The sequence below is a fragment of the Quercus robur genome, chromosome 12 (genome assembly GCF_932294415.1).
Source record: "Quercus robur chromosome 12, dhQueRobu3.1, whole genome shotgun sequence".
Classification (NCBI taxonomy): Eukaryota; Viridiplantae; Streptophyta; class Magnoliopsida; order Fagales; family Fagaceae; genus Quercus; species Quercus robur.
The window spans coordinates 8,462,207-8,481,020 of NC_065545.1; the positions used below are offsets into that span (position 1 = coordinate 8,462,207).

Sequence of the window (18,814 nt, forward strand, 5' to 3'; positions counted from 1 at the left end):
TCTTATTGTGGTTGGGCTTAGTACAAGTACTATGACCCAACGTTGACTAGCGAATTTTACCCCCACAGATGACATTGTATCATTTGATACAAAATACATTTCCTTATGTTACTCTCAAACAAAGTTACTTACTTTCCATTGCTTCTATTTTTTTTTATTTTAAAACATCCAAATAATTAATTTCATTTTATTAATTTCTTTTCCATTTATTTCCCTTACTTGAATACATTTTATTTTTGCATTCCATTTTATTTCACTCTCTTACGAACTCTCAAACGAGCCTTAGAGAAGAATTACAAGTGCAATAGTTTTACAATTATGGGGAGGCCATGTTGTGGTTGCAAAGTGATAATCTCCACTATGGGGAAAGGCATATAGAAAACCTTTGACAAATCAAAGCAATCATTGATTTCGCTTCCAACATCGCAAAATTCTAACCAATGCAAGTTCTTGGACCCAGGGAGAAAGTAAGTAGAGCATTTGGGTGTTTTGCAGCTTTGGAAATTCCATTTATGAATCTTATTGGGTTGAACTTGTTTGCATCTTCACCCCAGTATTCCTTTCTTATGTGAATCTTCGCTAATAGAATTGATATACATGTACCCTTTGGGATCATGACATCGCCAAGCTGTTGGGAAAAAATCCTAATCCCCTCTATGTCTATATGTGAATTAAAATATATAACTACCAAGTAATAGCAATATTATGGAAACAAAAAAAATTCCAACAAGCACCACATAAACATAACCACACAAGAACACTAAATTTTATGTGGAAAACCCTCTAGTGTAGAGGGAAAAACCATGGGGCAACTCCGAAAAATATCCACTATGAAATAGAGATTACAATTATCAAGTTTACACTAAACTCGATTTCACAATAAATTGGATATACAACAAATAAATCTCAAGGAGTAAATACAATCTCACCACAAAGCCAATAGCAAAATCTTCCTTTGAATACTCCAACTCTCCATGGTTGTAGCACTCAAAAACTCCATGAGAACTCCACCAATTTATCTTCCTTATGTGTAACTTGAGTAAAGAAAAATGTCTCATTTTTCTTTTTCACTCTCTCACAGTCTCACTCTCTATCTCTTCATTCGAACTGCACCACTCAAGCTGAAGCATTCTCTTTCTTTGTGTCTTGTTCTCTCTGAAACTTACACACAAAATGGTTGAATATGGCTCTCTGTTTAAGCTCTTCTCACTCAAGGCCGAATGGCCTTTGCTTCTTTCTTTTCTTTTTCTTCAGCGTGTCCCACACGCCTAGCATTACTTCTCATTAAGAGAAGTCAGACCTCTCACATGCTTTGGTCATTTCTCAATAAATGAAAGAGCAAGCCTTTGAAGACTTTTGGAACAAGCTCATAAATGAGCTTTGACAAAGGTGTGTGCCAGAATCCAAGGGTGTCATGTGCACCCAACAATCTCCCCCTCCAGCACACTACGGAGGAGATCTTCTACCCAAGTCTTCAATCAGAATTCATGTCGGCCAACCCGACACAATGCTTTAGCTTCTCTCTAGACACAACCTTGGTTAACATGTCAACTGGATTTTCATCTGTGTGAATCTTCTCTAATTCAAATGACTGTTAGTCTCAACCAATGGTATCTCACCTTAATGTGCTTCGAGCGTGAATGGTACATAGAATTCTTGCTCAAGTCTATATAAAATTCTTGCTCAAGTCTATAGCACTCTGACTATCACAATTAACTACATACCCATCTTGCTTCAAACCCAATTCTTGGAGAAACCATTTTAACCAAAGCATCTCTTTACCTGCTTCATTAGCTGCAATATACTCAGCTTCAGTTGTAGATAAGGCAACACACTTCTGCAATCTTGACTGCCATGATACAGATCTCCCTGCAAACATAAATAAAATACCCCGATGTAGATTTCCTACCATCAAGGTCACCTGCCCAATCTGCATCTACATAACTCTCCAAAAATGGTTTGGAATCACCAAAAGTCAAGCACAATTTAGAGCTACCCCTAAAATACCTAAAAATCCACTTTACTACTTCCTAGTGATCTTTACCAGGATTAACCATGAACCTGTTGACAACACCAACTGCATGAGCAATATCTGGTCGTGTGTAAACCATAGCATACATCAAACTCCCAACTGCTGAGGAATATATAGTTGATGCTATGTCTGTTTTCTCTTTCTTGGATGAAGAACAAGATTTCTTTCTTAGCTTGAAATGAGCACCAAGAGATGTACTGACTGGCTTGGCATGCTTCATATTGAACCTTTCAAGAACCCGCTCAATATACTTCTCTTGTGATAGCCATAGCTTCTTGGCTTTTCTATCATGCAGAATATGCATACCCAAAATTTGTCTTGCTGGACCCAAGTCTTTCATATCAAATGACTTGAACAAGTCCTTCAAATTTCCAACCACACCTACATCTTGTCCTACTATCAACATATAGCAGAAGAATAGCAAATTTACCATTGGGAAATTTTCTGACATACATACAATGATCTGCATTTGTCCTCGTGTACTCGTGACCCACCATGAATAAGTCAAACTTCTTGTACCACTGTCTTGGAGCTTGCTTCAAGCCATACAAACTCTTTTTTAACTTGCAAACCATGTGTTCTTTCCCTTTCACTTTGAATCCCTCTGGCTAATCCATGTAGATTTCTTCTTTCAAATCACCATGAAGAAAAGTAGCCTTCACATCAAGTTGCTCAAGCTCAAGATCCAAGCTAGCTACTAATCCTAGAACTATCCAAATGGAACTCATCTTGACTACTAGAGAGAATATCTCATCAAAGTCAATCCCTTGTTTCTGACTGAACCCCTTGACCACCAATCGAGCTTTATACTTCACTAACTTGTCACCATCTTTCTTTAGCTTAAACACCCATTTGTTTTTCAATACCTTCTTGCCTTTAGGAGGTTCCACCAAGTCATAAGTTTTATTCTTATTCAAAGAATTCATCTCTTCATGCATAGCCTTCAACCAGCTTTGCTTATCCTTATGAGACTATACTTCCTGAAAACTTTCTAGCTCCCCCTTTTCAGTAATTATAGTATAATCAGAAGTGGGGTATCTAGTCGATGGACATCGCTCTCTAGTAGACCTTCTCACCTGAGGTTCTACCATCTCTAGTGGAGGAGGCTGCTCCCCTTGCTCAACACCATCTGTATCTGTCACATCATCTCCATCAACACCTGCTGGCTCATCAGCATCAAATTCAGTTGGTTCATCACCATAATTCTCATCTTGTACCTCTTCCCTTTTTGTGGCTTTATCTAAGGAAGAAGAGGTAGGTGTAAGATCAGGAACACCTTCAACTGTAGCTTTAGGCTTCTCAGTTTTCTCAAAGTTTGCCAAGCTTTCATTCTCATGAAAAACTACATCTTGACTTTTGATCATCTTCTTTTCTTTTGGATCCCATAGCTTATAGCCAAATTCTGCATCTCCATATCCAACAAATATACAAGGAGTGGATTTGCTATCAAACTTTGATCTTTGTTCCTTAGGCACATGAACAAATGCCTCGCACCCAAATACCTTCAAGTGAGAGTAAGAAACATCTTTCCCTATCCATACTCTTTCTGGAATATCAAAATCCAAAAGAAATGATAGAGATCTATTAATTAGGTAGCATTCAGTCACAACAGTTTCACCCTATAATGACTTAGGCAGATTAGCCATTCTCAACATACATTTGATCTTTTCAACAATAGTGTAATTCATCCTTTTTGCCACACCATTTTGTTGTGGGGTACTAGGAACTGTCTTCTCATGTCTAATGCCTTTCTCGAAATAGTAACTCTTGAATTCATTAGATGTGTATTCATCTCCGTTATCACTATGGAGACTTCAAAGGCTTTCCTTTCTCTCTTTCCACCATGGCATGAAATTTCTTGAAGTGCTTAAAAACCTAGTCTTTAGTTTTCAAAACATAAACCCACACCTTTCGTGAAGCATCATCAATAAGTGTAACAAAATATTTATTGCCACCTAAAGTCTCAATATCAATGGGATCACATACATCAGAATAAACAAGATCTAATATATTAGGTTTTCTAGTAGAGGGTATATTAAATGAAACTCTATGTTGTTTACCAAATAAACAAAAGTCACAAGGATTTAGTGATGTACCTTTGGCAAAGGGAATGGGAGACTTCTTTGCCAAAATCTGCAACCCTTTTTCACTCATGTGAACTAGCCGCCTATGCCACAAGTTAGGCGAAGAATCCTCCTGAGTTGCACTAACAATATCCTTGCATAACTTTACTTGTGTCTTGTAAAGTGTACAACAAATTTTCCCTCTAGCAAACACCAATGATCCTTTGCTAAGCCTCCATTTTCCATCACGGAAATAATTACCATAACCTTCTTTATCAAGAACATGAGTGGAAATCATTTAGGCGAATATCCGGAACATGTCTCACATCCTTCAAAATCAAGGTGTATCCAGTGTTAGCTCTAACACATATATCTCCAATTCCCACAATATCCACATAACTATCATTGCCCATCTTCACTCTCCCAAAGTTTTCCGTTTTGTATGAAGTGAATGACTCCTTTCTTAGAGTGAAATGGCAGGAAGCAGCTGAATCAATCACCCATTCAACATAAGGATCTGAAACTGAACAACAATCATCTTGTCCTATGACTAGGACCTCATCTTCCAACACTATAACAGTAGTAGTGTTCTCATCATCCACCCTTTTCTGATTTTTATCCTCTTTCTGTTTTTTCTTCCAAGCCTTGCAACTCCTTTTTATGTGACCTTTATCACAGTAAAAGCATTTGAATTTTCCTTTTGATTCTGATCGACTTTTGGATTTACCTCGACCTTTAGAACTTCTACTCTTACTTCTCCCTTTGTTCTCTGTGACAAGAGCATGTGCAATATCCTTGCCCATATCCTTTCTTCTAGTTTTTTCATTAAGCAAACTATCTTAACCATGGCAAGTTGTAACACACCATTCGAAGTAGAATTACTAAGTGACGCTACCAAAGTCTCCCAACTGTCAAGTAAGGAACTCAAAAGCAATAAAGCTTACAAATCATCATCTATTACTAGCTTCATTGTAACCATCTAATTTACCAAGTCTTGGAACTCACTAAGGTGCGGCAATGGACTTACCCTTCTTAAGCATCAAATTCACAAGCTTTCTAGCAATAAAAGCTTTATTTTGAGCTTTCTTTCATAAAGACTCCTTAATTTTTCCCAATGAACCTCTTCATTTGTTTCCTGAGACACATGGTGAAAAACACTAACATCAATGCATTGTCTAATACACCCGATAGTTTTTCTATTTAATTTCTCCCAATCTCTATTTGGCATATCACTAGGCTTGGCACTTTCACCCTCAATAGGGTCATGTAAATCCTTGCAATAAAGGACATCCTCCATCATTGGCTTCCATATCGAATAATTCGATGCCAAGAGTTTAACCATATTATTCATAGTCATATTCTCCATTTAATCCAACACAAGACAGTCAAACCCAAGCAACCAAAAGCTCTGATACCACTAGTTGGGGAAAAAATCCTAATCCCCTCTATGTCTATGTGTGAATTAACACAACTACACAAAAATACCAAATCTTATGTGAAAAACCCTCTAGTGTAGAGGGAAAAACCACGGGATAGCTTCGAAAAATATCCACTATGAAATAGAGATTACAACTATTAAGTTCATATTAAACTCGAGTCCACAATAAATTGGATATATAACAAATAAATCTCTAGGAGTAAATACAATCTCACCACAAAGTCAGTAGCAAAATCTTCCTTTGAATACTCCAACTCTCCATGGTTGTAACACTAAAAAACTCCATGAGAACTCTAGCAATTTATCTTTTTTGTGTGTAACTTGAGTAAAGAAAAGGCGTAAATGCTTTTTTCGTCCCTACATTTTGGGGCCATTTCTATTTTGGTCCTTACATTTCTATTTTACCACTTTTAGCCCCTAATCTAATTAACGCGTGTTATTTTAGTCATTTTCGTCAATCAACAGACGGAAATAGCTGATGTGGCTGACAGAAGAATTAAAATATTATTTAAAAAGCCACATCAGATAAAATAATATAAAAAATTTCTAACCATCTTATTTTTTAAAAAAAGAAAAGAAATAAATTAATTTTGTTTCTCTTTTTTTGGGAAGAACATGAAGAATCTAGAACTTGTATTCTTCCCCGTCAATCATGTTCTTCATTTTCTTCCCAGCAAACCTTGCCCAAAAATTTAAAAAATCAATATTTTTTTTTTCTCTTTTCTTATATTTCCTTAGCAACAAAACCCATAAAATCAGTTAGATTTACAACACAAAGACATGCCCACAGATTTACAAAACACAAAAACATTCAACAATTACTCTATCATTCTTTCACGTTCCCATTACAAACACAAAGACCTTCAAGGATTCAAAATACCTTCAACAAACCCAAGTCTTTACACGCCTTAATCCAAATTTACAAACCCAAGCAAACCCAAATAGCAAAAACCCCAAACTCAAGATCGCTTTCCTCTTCCTCACCAACTCCAACCTCCACTTCGCCCCTCTCTAGCAGCAGTTTTTCCAAAATGCCCCTTCCAAAAACCTCTACAACGTGTATGTTCACGCCGATCCTTCCGTCAATGTCACCCGCCCTAAGGGCACCATCTTTGAATTTCGCTTCATTCCAACGAAAAGAACCTATCGCGGCTCGCCGACGCTCATCTCTGCCATGCATCGTTTGCTCGCCACCGCCGTCATCGACAATTCGGCCAATGCGTTCTTCTTCTTCTTTTTTCTGTATCGAATCTCCTTGGAGTTCGGATCCAGGTTAATGGAGCCAGATCTGTCTCTGGGAGCCATTTGGGTTTGTAAAAGTTTTGGAGATTTGGATTTGTTTGGAACAAGTGAAAGAGTCAGAAACGGTGTTTGAGGAAAGGAAGGAAGTGAGGGTGTGGGTTTTTATAGAGGTAGGTTAGAGAGAGAGAGTGTGCATTTAAGAGGGTGTGGGTTTTGTGTTGTTGTGATCTGGGTCTGTGTTTGTGTTTGATCTCTGTTTTTTTTTTTTTTTTTTTTTTTTTTTTTTTTTTTTTTTTTTTTTTTTTTTTTTTTTTTTTTCGTTTGTGTTGTTGTAATCTAGATTTGAGTTATTGGTTGCTGGGTTTGTGTTCTTGTAATATGGGTTTGAGTGTTTGACCTCTGTTTTTTTTTCTTTTTTCTTTATTCGTTTGTGTTGTTGTAATCTAGGTTTAAGTTATTGGTTGCTGGGTTTGTGTTGTTGTAATCTGGGTTTGAGTGTTTGATCTCTGTTTTTTTTTTTCTTTTTTCGTTTGTGTTGTTGTAAACTGGGTTTGAGTTATTGGTTGTTGGGTTTGTGTTTTTGTAATCTGGGTTTGAGTTCTTCATTGCTGGGTTGGATTGGGAAGAACAATGAAAATTAATAATGATAAGTAATATTTTTTTTTTAAAAATAAAATTAGATTTAAGATTTTTTTTAATTTTAATAATATTTTAATCGTCATATTAGTGCCACATCAGCGCCACGTCAGCCAATAGAATGCTCCGTTAGCCACATAAGCTATTTCCGTCTGTTGGTTGACGGAAAGGACTAAAATAACACGCGTTAATTGGATTAGGGACTAAAAGTGGTCAAATATAAATGTAGGGACCAAATAGAAATGACCCCAAAATGTAGGAACGAAAAGAGCATTTACGCCTAAAGAAAAAGTCTCATTTTTCTTTTTCACTCTCTCACATCATCACTCTATATCTCTTCATTTGGACTGAACCACTCAAGCTGAAGCACTCTCTTTCTCTGTGTCTTGTTCTCTCTGAAACTGACACACAAAATGGCTGAATATGGCTCTTTGTTTAATCTCTTCTCACTCAAGGCCGAATGGCCTTTGCTTCTTTCTTTTCTTTTTCTTAAGCGTGTCCCACACCCCTAGCATCACTTCTCATTAAGAGAAGCTAGACCTCTCCCATGCTTTGGTCATTTCTCAATAAATGAAAGAACAAGCCTTTGAAGACTTTTGGAACAAGCTCATGAATGAGCTTTGACAAAGGTGTGTGCTGGAATCCAAGGGTGTCACGTGCACCAAACACAAGCTTCATGTCTTTTGTTGCTTGCCTAAATAATTCTACCACCGGGCCTTATTGCATTAAAGCTTCCAGCAAAACCATATTCACATGAAAATTTTAACAACTATGCTTAAAGGGTATGGACATGGCCACAACACAACACGAGACATGAAATTTTTTGAAAAACTAAGACACGAGACACAATAGGGGCACGACAATTAATTAAGTAATTAATATGCATTTTTAGGTATCTTACCAATTTTAACTTTGATAACATATCTGCATCAAGAATGCCCATCCCACATTCCTTCAATATCTCTTGTTCTGAGTTTCTCCTGCCATTCAGGATATAAGCTTAACAAGAACACAGTCCAAGTTAGCAAATTGGAGGAGGTTTCATGCCCTGCAAAGAAGAATGTCTTGCACTCCTCTATGATTTCATTTACATTCAACTTAGGTTGCCCATCACTTTCATTCAACTTAGGTTGCCCATCACTTTCTGAGGCTTCAAGCATCAAACCAAGTAGATCATCGGCTTCACAAGAGCTTCCAATAGCTTTGGAATTTAATCTACTCTTAATGATGCACTTCAGTGAAGTTTTCACCTTCTTTGTCAAGCTTCCATATTTGAAGATTTAATGGGGTAGGAAGATATCTACAAAGAAGAAGAAATTAAAAGTCAAGCACTTGGCATGGAAATATGGAAACTGCTAAAGCTGTTAATTACAAAACACTTACAAATTGACTAAAAAATGATTATGATTGGTATCACTAAAACAAGATAATAAATAAATGTTTAACTTACTTTTGTGATTGGTGATGCATCAATTTATAAGATTTATAGTTATAGTATATATCTCTAGCATCACTCATGGAGATACAAGTGTTTAACCCCAACATGCTGAATCATAAAAATAGATCAAAAAGGTTAAAGAGTGAGCAATTACTGGCTACCAGGGATGATAATGTCAGTATGTGCAGCTGCATAATATTTTTGAAGCTCTTCTTGTTCCTCAAAGACCTTTAGCCCTTGGGCATAGCTAATGCCAAAGGCAGCTTGGGCGATTATATCAGCTGTTAGTTCTCTAAATTCTCTATTCATTTCTACTAAGGGTGGCAATTTTTATCCATATCCATGAACCCGCCCATTACCCACCTTATTTGGATAAGTCTTAACCCAACCCATTTGAGTATTTGGGTTAAATGGATAAAGACCCATTTGATTATTTAATTAGATGGGTCTAAATGGATAAATCCACTAATACCCACCAAGCCCATCTAAAATTTAAAATTAAATAAACCCACTAAACCCTTCTAAAATCTAAAAGTTAAATAAACAGTATGACCTCAGTCTCACTCTCCTTTAGATTTTCTCAGTAACCAAACAGAAGGAAATTCGTCCACGTGTAGGGTCAATCTTTACAAGACTGATATTTGTCCCGTCAGTCTAATCCCAGAATTGTTGGGGATGGTTGATAAAGCTGAAGAATACGGCTTTGTTAGATGCAGAGTCTTATCTGGGAAGGGTAGTAAGGGTAACTTTCCCAAGATATTTTAGATCTCCTTACAAATTTGTTCCTATACCTCTTTTTTACCCCTCTTCTCAATGGAGCTTTGGGTCTGCCGAGGACTAAACTGTCCTCGGCTGCATCTCCGGGCCATTTTTTGCCTTATATTTTTGAGCTTGGGCCATAACCTTTTTCGGCTTGGGCCTTTGGACTCCCCATGAGCAAGTGGGCCTGGCCCATAAATTATTGGGCCCCACAATAGCCCCTCAAAACCCTGCTGTCCAACATCCTGGTTGGAGTGGGGGGTTTTGGTAATACCAAGCCTTTATTATGACTCATTTAATTCAGCCTTTGACTGACGCTGGCGACTCTTCACCTGCCCGGGAAGTGTACCGGTCTACAAGATGTTCCTCTTAATTTGTTCACGATGCGCCTATGCCGTTTGGTTATCCAAAGCACGTCTTTAATATCTTCCCTTTACGAGACCTCCCAGATTTAACGGTTATTGATGGCGTGGGGGAACGAAACGGACGTATTCTTGTTTGCAGATTTCCTTGGAGATCTGAACACATTAAATACTCTCCTCTTCGTTCCCTATATAAAGAGAAGAAACAAGAGTTGTTTCTCCCACAGATGAATCCCTTTAATCCCCCCAAAATTTGAAACCCTTAGATTCCTTCCGGAGTTTACTTTTACTCTCCGATTATATCTTAACCTGAAATACACTCACCATAGTAATAAGCAATGAAAAAACCATTCCCCTCCCAGAAACACCATGTTCTAACGAAGCTCGAAATGGCTCGATCAGGGCAAGGATGGCGGAGAATCAAGATTTGTCTCGCCTTCCTTTCAGCCAAAATCCGAAGCAGGGACTCGTCATGTCACACTTTCGGCGTGACTGAGCCGAGGACACACATTATCAGTACCACCCACTCACTCATGAGCATATCTAACATGGCACCAGTGTGTTAGGAGTCAGGACTGGGGCAGGGACTAAGTGCCCCTGCTTCTTCCTCTCTTCGTTCACTGGCGCCTCCCTTTGCCTCCCTTTCTTCTTCTTTCCACCACCAGATCCATCCTGGTTCTTTTCCTTCTCCCTCTTTTGCTCCTTTCTCTTTCTTTTCATCTCTTCCCTCTTCTTCTCCTCCTTCTTTTACTCATGTCCTCCATCTTCCTCATTCATCTCCTCCATCTTCCTCATTCATCTCCTCCATCCTCTTCTTCCTTCTCCTTCATCTTCTTCTTCCTTCTCCTTCATCTTTTTCCAAAGAAGGTTCTTCTCTCAATATGAGCAATACTGAGGCAGAGATTGGAGAGACTTTGAAGACGAGTTTAAAAGACACCTGACTGTTTACTTATCTGTATTGCGGATGTTATCGTTGTTTCGGCAGTTCACCTTTTGTATAGGCTTGTTTAAGCCCCTCTTTGTACGTTGTAATAATTTTTCATATTAATAAAAATTGTTGTTATTTTACTTCGCATGTTCTGTCTCTATGTTTTTACAAATTTGCAAGCGCTGCTCGGCACAATAATATAGCATTTGAATCAATGACAACTAAGGCCAAAATACTTGCTAATAAAAAGATGTCACCATAACTTTAATAAAATTGTTTGACACAGCAATGCGTACCTGTGAATAACGATACTTACCCGAAACAATGCCGAGATTAGAACTGGATGCTCTATGCGGTGTAGGAAGTAATCATTCGAAGACATATCACCCGCAAAAATGAACAGCCCCCTTAGGCTACCGAATAGTGGGGCGTCCCGCCATCATCCTAACACTCTTATTGGCCTTAACATTTTACAGTATTTGAGCCGAGGACTTTCCCCATCCGAGTAGTTGGCGTCCCAATAGGCTTGAGTCCGAGGACTTCGCAACGCCTTGGTTTTGTCCAAAACTTTTTGAGTACTTGGTTTCCCCATAGGCTTGAGTCCGAGGACCATGCAAGGCCATCCAAGTAGTTGGTTTCCCCATAGGCCTGAGTCCGAGGACCATAGTTCAGTTTCTCCCTTTCCTCAGGTATTTCACAAGGTGCCGAGCAGGAGGTTGTCCTCGGCAACGACTATTCCTCGGCGTGGGCCGTAGTCCCTGGGCCTCCATGCAGAACGGGTCTGGGCCGCGAATTTACTAGGCCCACAAATTAAGAGGTATTTCTGTAGTCTTTGGTCACGCGGTACTTTTTGGCGTCCCAGTGTTCGAGGTGCGCCTTCACGAGACTCCTTTAATCTCATGGTTGCAGGTGGCGTTGGAAATTGAGCCGGAGACATTTTGTCTGTAGCGTTCCTTGGGACGCTGCGTGAATTAAATGCCACTACCTTATCTTTTTAAATAAATAGGAGAGAAAGTTACTTTACCTACGCACAAATCCTTCAGTTTCCTCCCTTAGTATATCATGTTTGAGGCGAGGGTTGGGGAAAAGGAACTCTCTCCGCCACAGAGGCGCCGTGTCCTCCTGAGACTCAAAATAGTGAGGTACGGGCAAAGGAGGCATAAATTCAAGAGAATATTCCGTTTCGACATAAGGGAAAGGGTGTTTCTCCCTCTTTTAGTCAAAATCCGAAGCAGGTTCTGTTCATGCCAGAATTTTGGTGTGTCAGAAGAAAGATTCTCCGCCATCATCGCCTCTGCCTTGTTGCAGGCAAATTTTTGGTGAAGGCTCCTCAACTTCCGGCTCCTTGCACCTTTCCTTTAGCGGTGTGAGGCTCAACTTGGGTTTCATGCACCTTTTCTTCAGCTACGCTAGCCTGAAGCTGGGCTCTCTCTGCACCTTTTCTTCGACGGTGCAGGCCCCAAGCTGGGTTCTTTTGCTGCCTGAGTTATGGGCATGTAAAAGCATTGAGGAAGAATAAGGTCTTGAAGCAGTAGCCAACCTCTCCTCTGTGCCACCTCCTCAGCTTTATCTTATTCTCTTGTATCTTTCCTTTTGATTATGTGGTTAGCTTTAGAAGCCAACCTCTCGTCTGTACTGCCTCCTCGGCTTTGTCTTATTCTCTTGTATCTTCCTTTTCAATTATGTAGTGAGCTTTGACATAAGCTAATTCCAGCTTTTCATTGTACGCTGTACTATTTCTTTGTTTTAGTAAAAAGGGAAATTTATTTACTTGTTTTGAATACTATTCTTTTTGCAACACTACTTTGTGAAAGGGTGTGCTCCATGTGTGTGTTTCTTCAATGATACTTAGAGCGGGAAACCTTGAAACATAATCCAACTAATTCTGATTTACCAACACTACCAGGCATTACGACAATAATTCATAGTAAGTTAAACTTAGGAAACTAACCGAAGTAACAATTGAATATTCTGTGATAAGTGCGAGAATACCGTCCGAGAATGATAATCTCTAAATAATCCATCCGAGGAGTTGACTGAGCAGTAGAGAACTCAGATTGTTTTTCAGGCGACATATTGCTCTATATTGCATCGATCCCTTTGGTGCTGAAGATCCGAAAGCAGACTTGAGAATCCTCGCAATTTAGGAACTAACCCAATTGTTAGTGGAGGGTTTTCCTCGGATAAATCCTAAGGTCCATGTAATGTAGTTTTTCCTTATAAGTAGTTGGTTTCCCCAAAGGCTTGGGTCCGAGGACCATGCAAGGCCTTGGCTCTGTCCAAAACTTTTGAGTACTTGGTTTCCCCATAGGCTTGAGTCCGAGGACCATGCAAGGCCTTGGTTCTGTCCAAAACTTTTTGGAGTACTTGGTTTCCCCATAGGCTTGAGTCCGAGGACCATGCAAGGCCTTGGTTCTGTCCAAAACTTTTTTTTGAGTACTTGGTTTCCCCGTAGGCTTGAGTCCGAGGACCATGCAAGGCCTTGGTTCTGTCCAAAACTTTTTGGAGTACTTGGTTTTCCCATAGGCTTGAGTCCGAGGACCATGCAAGGCCTTGGTTCTGTCCAAAACTTTTTGGAGTACTTGGTTTCCCCATAGGCTTGAGTCTGAGGACCATGCAAGGCCTTGGTTCTGTCCAAAACTTTTTTTGAGTACTTGGTTTCCCCATAGGCTTGAGTCCGAGGGCCATGCAAGGCCTTGGTTCTGTCCAAAACTTTTTGGAGTACTTGGTTTCCCCATAGGCTTGAGTCCGAGGACCATGCAAGGCCTTGGTTCTGTCCAAAACTTTTTTTGAGTACTTGGTTTTCCCATAGGCTTGAGTCCGAGGACCATGCAAGGCCTTGGTTCTGTCCAAAACTTTTTGGAGTACTTGGTTTCCCCATAGGCTTGAGTCCGAGGACCATGCAAGGCCTTGGTTCTGTCCAAAACTTTTTGGAGTACTTGGTTTCCCCATAGGCTTGAGTCCGAGGACCATGCAAGGCCTTGGTTCTGTCCAAAAAAATTTTTTGAGTACTTATTTGCTTTTTCGCAAGTCAGCCCCTTGACCATGGCGGGGAGAGCTGACTTGAGGTCGGAAGCCCCTAGAGCTGCCCGTGCCATTGGCGCTACAGGACGTAAGCCCTGGCACAAGTTTATGTCGGAACAACAACTGCATGTCGCCGGAGATGGGGGAAAACCCGCGAATCTCTGCTTGCTAGAGAGTTGACTCAAACGCCACCTGTGCCAACGTGCAAGCCTCCCCACAGACGGCGCCAATTGTAGGGACACGATTATTTAACTGCCCAATAATGATATTGGGCTCGCACATGAAAGATCCCTCACAATATGATTTGTAGAGAGTGGGCTTGAAAGGCTTGCCTTTGATCACGGGGCGATGGTCCGGTCTTGATTTTAGAGGAATTCATGTAGAAAAAGGAGTTGGGTTTGAACATTTAAGCCCTATAGCATCGTATCCTGTGGGGTTGGACTCCTCGGACTTGGTCCGAGGATCATTAAGGTTTTCCTTGGTTACCCAACGGTGGGTTTTTTCTGTGACGTGCATGTGTTGTTAAGGTGTTTTCACCCATGGAGTCTTTCTCCTGGAGGTGGGATGGGAGGCTCTACGTTTTTGGGCCCTCCTCCCTCCTATCCAGATTTACTTACTTTTTCTTTTATACTAGCCTGCGTTCGCTGTCCTTCGTCCACGTGTAGAGTCAATCTTTACAAGACTGATATTTGTCCCGTCAGTCTAATCCCAGAATTGTTGGGGATGGTTGATAAAGCTGAAGAATACGGCTCTGTTAGGTGCAGAGTCTTATCTGGGAAGGGTAGTAAGGGTAACTTTCCCAAGATATTTTAGATCTCCTTACAAATTTGTTCCTATACCTCTTTTTTACCCCTCTTCTCAATGGAGCTTTGGGTCTGCCGAGGACTAAACTGTCCTCGGCTGCATCTCCGGGCCATTTTTTGCCTTATATTTTTGAGCTTGGGCCATAACCTTTTTCGGCTTGGGCCTTTGGACTCCCCATGAGCAAGTGGGCCTGGCCCATAAATTATTGGGCCCCACAAGTATCTTAACCTAATAATAAATAACAATCCTAAAAGAGCTAAAATCTTTTATATATATATATATATAGGGAAGTGGAAAAGGGAAGAGAAATTAAACACCATATAACGAGGACCACTTGTGGTAGTGAGGGACAACAATAGGAGTGATATCATGTGAGTTTGCGTCCCAAACAGTTTGGATTGCAGCTACTTTCAGCTTCTTTAATTGCTTCGTGAAGAGAACCATGAAGGAAAGAGCAAGGTGGCCCTACGATCCCTTGTTTTTTGAAGTGTTTAGTCAAGGCATATGGCCTCCAGAGGAGAATCCTACAGATTTGTAAAATCTTTGACGTAGGATTGTGTATAAAGTGAGTGTAAAAAATAATGTAGGACTCTCATTTGTCCTTGGCAATGGCTATTCGACATCTGATGGTTGCACGCCATGTGGACCTAGGCTGAGGTCATTGCTAAGGTGAGAGCCTTCGTGTTGGCACTTGGCAACTCTATTTCTATCTGTGATATCTTTGGATCTACAACAAAGTTAATTTTCTTCCGAGGGTCAGAACCCATGAAAAAAGGATTAAAAGCCCTCAAAAAATATTATTGTGAGGGTTTAATTGATCTTGACTGTGTTTAGATTGCGCGTTTGCGCGTCCACGTTCACTATTTCCACGTTTTCCTTTTTTTTTTTTTTTTCTTTCCAAGCCGCAGTTGTTGACCAGATTTTTCATGAATAGTGCTCAATGCACTGTTCATGGACCCACAAATTACACTTTTTAACAACTTTTTCATTAAAAAAGGGTCCCACAGCACTATTTACACATTTAAAAATTATTTCGCTACAGTGTTTTCAGTTTCAGTTTTCAGTTTTAGCAAAAATAAGCTCAATCCAAACGAACCCCTTGATGATTTTTGAAGCAAATTCCCTCCCTTGATTACCTTTGAAATAAATTCCCTTGAAACGGAAATTTCTACAGCCTTCGTGACCCTTGAAATCGAAATTTCAATAGCCTACATGACCCTCAAAACAAAAGAACAATAACCTTTTTTTGAGGGTCTCCCAACCCTCAAAATAAGGTTTTTCTCTTTAAAAAAAAATAAAAATAAAAACCCACAGCCATGCACAGACTTTAAAGAACCATATATTAAAAAATCTATATTATACCAAAACACAAATATCAAAACAAAATTCAATTAGCTTTCCAAATTACTAAATTCTTCATTCTTGAAGTTTATGTAGACATTTTCATATTATCATAAAGGAACTTAGTATTTTGACTAGAGAAAGGAGAGAAAAAAAGGAAGAAGAAGAAGAAGAGAAATGAATTAGTACAAGAACCATGCATGATCAAAATCCTAATCTTAATATTATTCTATTTCAATGCAAAACAACCTGATGTACTAATGTTTAAAGGGTCTCACATAAAGGATTTTGCCTTCTCCTATTACTTCTCAAAGACTGATGCATAACCACCAACTTTCCCTTGCATTAAGAACTGCAAGAAAATAGACAAACCAATTAATCATGAACTTCTTATACAGTTGAGGTGTTTGATTTAAAAATTGTCATATAATGAAGTCCATATCACTACAAGAAAAAAGACTTAATGCAACAAAATAAGTTGTTGCAATAACAAGTAATGTCATTGTAATAGGTGTTATTGCAACGATAAACAAGTCGATGCAAGCCATTGTAGTAAACTCTGACGCAATAGGTTTATGCAACACTAGATTTTTGTTGCAATAAGTACCACATATTGCAATGATTTATTTTGAAAATCTCGTTGCAATAGGTGTTATTGCAATGACAAAAAAGTTGATGCGAGCCATTGTAATAAACTTTGAGGCAATAAGTTGAAAAAAATCTCATTGCAATAGGTTGATTTTTTTATCAAAAAAAATTTATAAATAAATCATTTTCTTGAATGATAATTTTTTCATTAACCTATTTTGCAATTCAAAAACCATATCTAGGAACTATACTAACAATATAGTTCGATGTGAAATAAAAAACTACCTATTGCAACAACATATCTCAATGTATAAAAAGAGTTACCTATTACAACAACACATTTCGATGTAACATAATAATTATTGCTACAATCTCATATTGATACAATCTCATATTGATGTAATAAATTTAAGTTACTATTACAACAAAAAACAACCTAGAGATGCAATAGTATATATATTACCTTCATTATTTTTTTTGTTGCAATAATACTTGTTGTATTATGTCTTTTTTCTTGTAGTGTATTGACATGTGATTTTCAAAATGCAACATATTTCTGAAAAAGCAAATAAATGATGCATATAAATCACTGTACCAATTTAAACTATAGACATGAATAATTCATTAACATAAAAGTATACACACTTAGCCACTTTGTTTTGAACTAAAATTTAGGATTTGAAATGGAGTAAACTGCTGGGTTTAGTGTATACTAATTTTTAGGAAAAAAATGTATAAAACATACATGGGATATGTTTAGATAGAAAGTATACTAATTTTTAGGAAAAAGTTTATCTAGTAGTATTTTTTTTTTAAATTTTGTGTAATTACTATTTTAACCTTTTTTTTTTTTTAAGAACAAGAATTATCTAATTAGATTAGGGGTGTTTTTGACATTTTTTGAAACTATAACTAACTTTCTGAATTGTCTTAATATATAGAGATTAGAATGTAATCCACCACCACTCAAAATCAATCCAACCACTACCGACTACCGTAGCCATACCCCAAAATCAACCCATCCACCACCACAACTACCCACAAATAATCATCCAAAATTGTACGACACTTCCACAATCCAAAATTGACCATTAATGGCAAGCCACATCCAAAACCCATCATCTGCGAGCCTTAGCCACAACCCATAAGTCAAACCAAATAACGAGATTGATGACCACCAAACCCATAGCCACCAATAGTAGAGAGAGAGAGAGAGAGAGAGGGAGAGGGAGAGAGAGTAGCAATATAATGCTAAAAAAATTAGCATTTGACACATTTAATGCACATCATTTTTTACTTTTAGGTATGCTAAATAGCATTTTGAATGTTTAACATGCAATATGCTAGTGTTATTAGCCACTCCTTAACAAAGTCTCATAAGTATAGATTGAATTATTTGTTTGCCACCTTGTGCAGTCGTGCTCTTGATTCTCTTGATTCTTTAATTATTACACATATATAATGACTTGAACAAAGCCACCACCTTGAAAACCAAACATACTGAGACTCTCACTCCATAACATTAAATTTATTGATGCCTCGAAAAAACCTATTGCAAATACTACCTCAAATTTCTCTCATTTAGAAAGCCATGATAATCCAAAAACCCTCACACTACAAGTGCTAGAAAAGCAGCCACGTTTTAATTAATTAGTTAAGTGGAAGTTAATAACCACATTTGATTCTAATAAACCAGGGGAAAAAAAATGGAGGTTTGTGACACACACTTCCATAATACTATATCATGAGAGTGATAACACAACAAAGAGTAGTGCTCAAGTCACTGTAGTTTCATAATAATTTTAAAATAATAAAGCTTAGATGATAATTTAAGTTGTTATTGATCCTTGTTTGGGCCACCTTTTTTTATCTACGAACAACTTAACACCAATACTTTATTATGCAAATATTGTAAAAATAGAGGAAGTCTAAAGATACAACAAAATGTTACAACATTTTTTACAATACTATTGTTTTTAATTGTGGTGCGTTCCAAAGTCTAATATTTTATTATTTTATTTAATTTTCTTTTTTGACCTATGAGAGATTGACATAAGTTACAATACAACTTGTGAAAATATTTTTTTGGTATCTTTATTCATAAAAGAGAAAATGTGTCTACAATATTTTCATAACAAATGCAAAGTACCATATTGTTA

The 18,814-nt window shown here is 38.2% G+C and overlaps 1 pseudogene; it reads right to left on the bottom strand.

Moving 5' to 3' along the window:
• Positions 1-293: 293 nt before the first annotated feature.
• Positions 294-16,615, bottom strand: LOC126708096 (cytochrome P450 709B2-like; annotated as a pseudogene).
• Between the last annotated feature and the right edge of the window lie 2,199 nt (positions 16,616-18,814).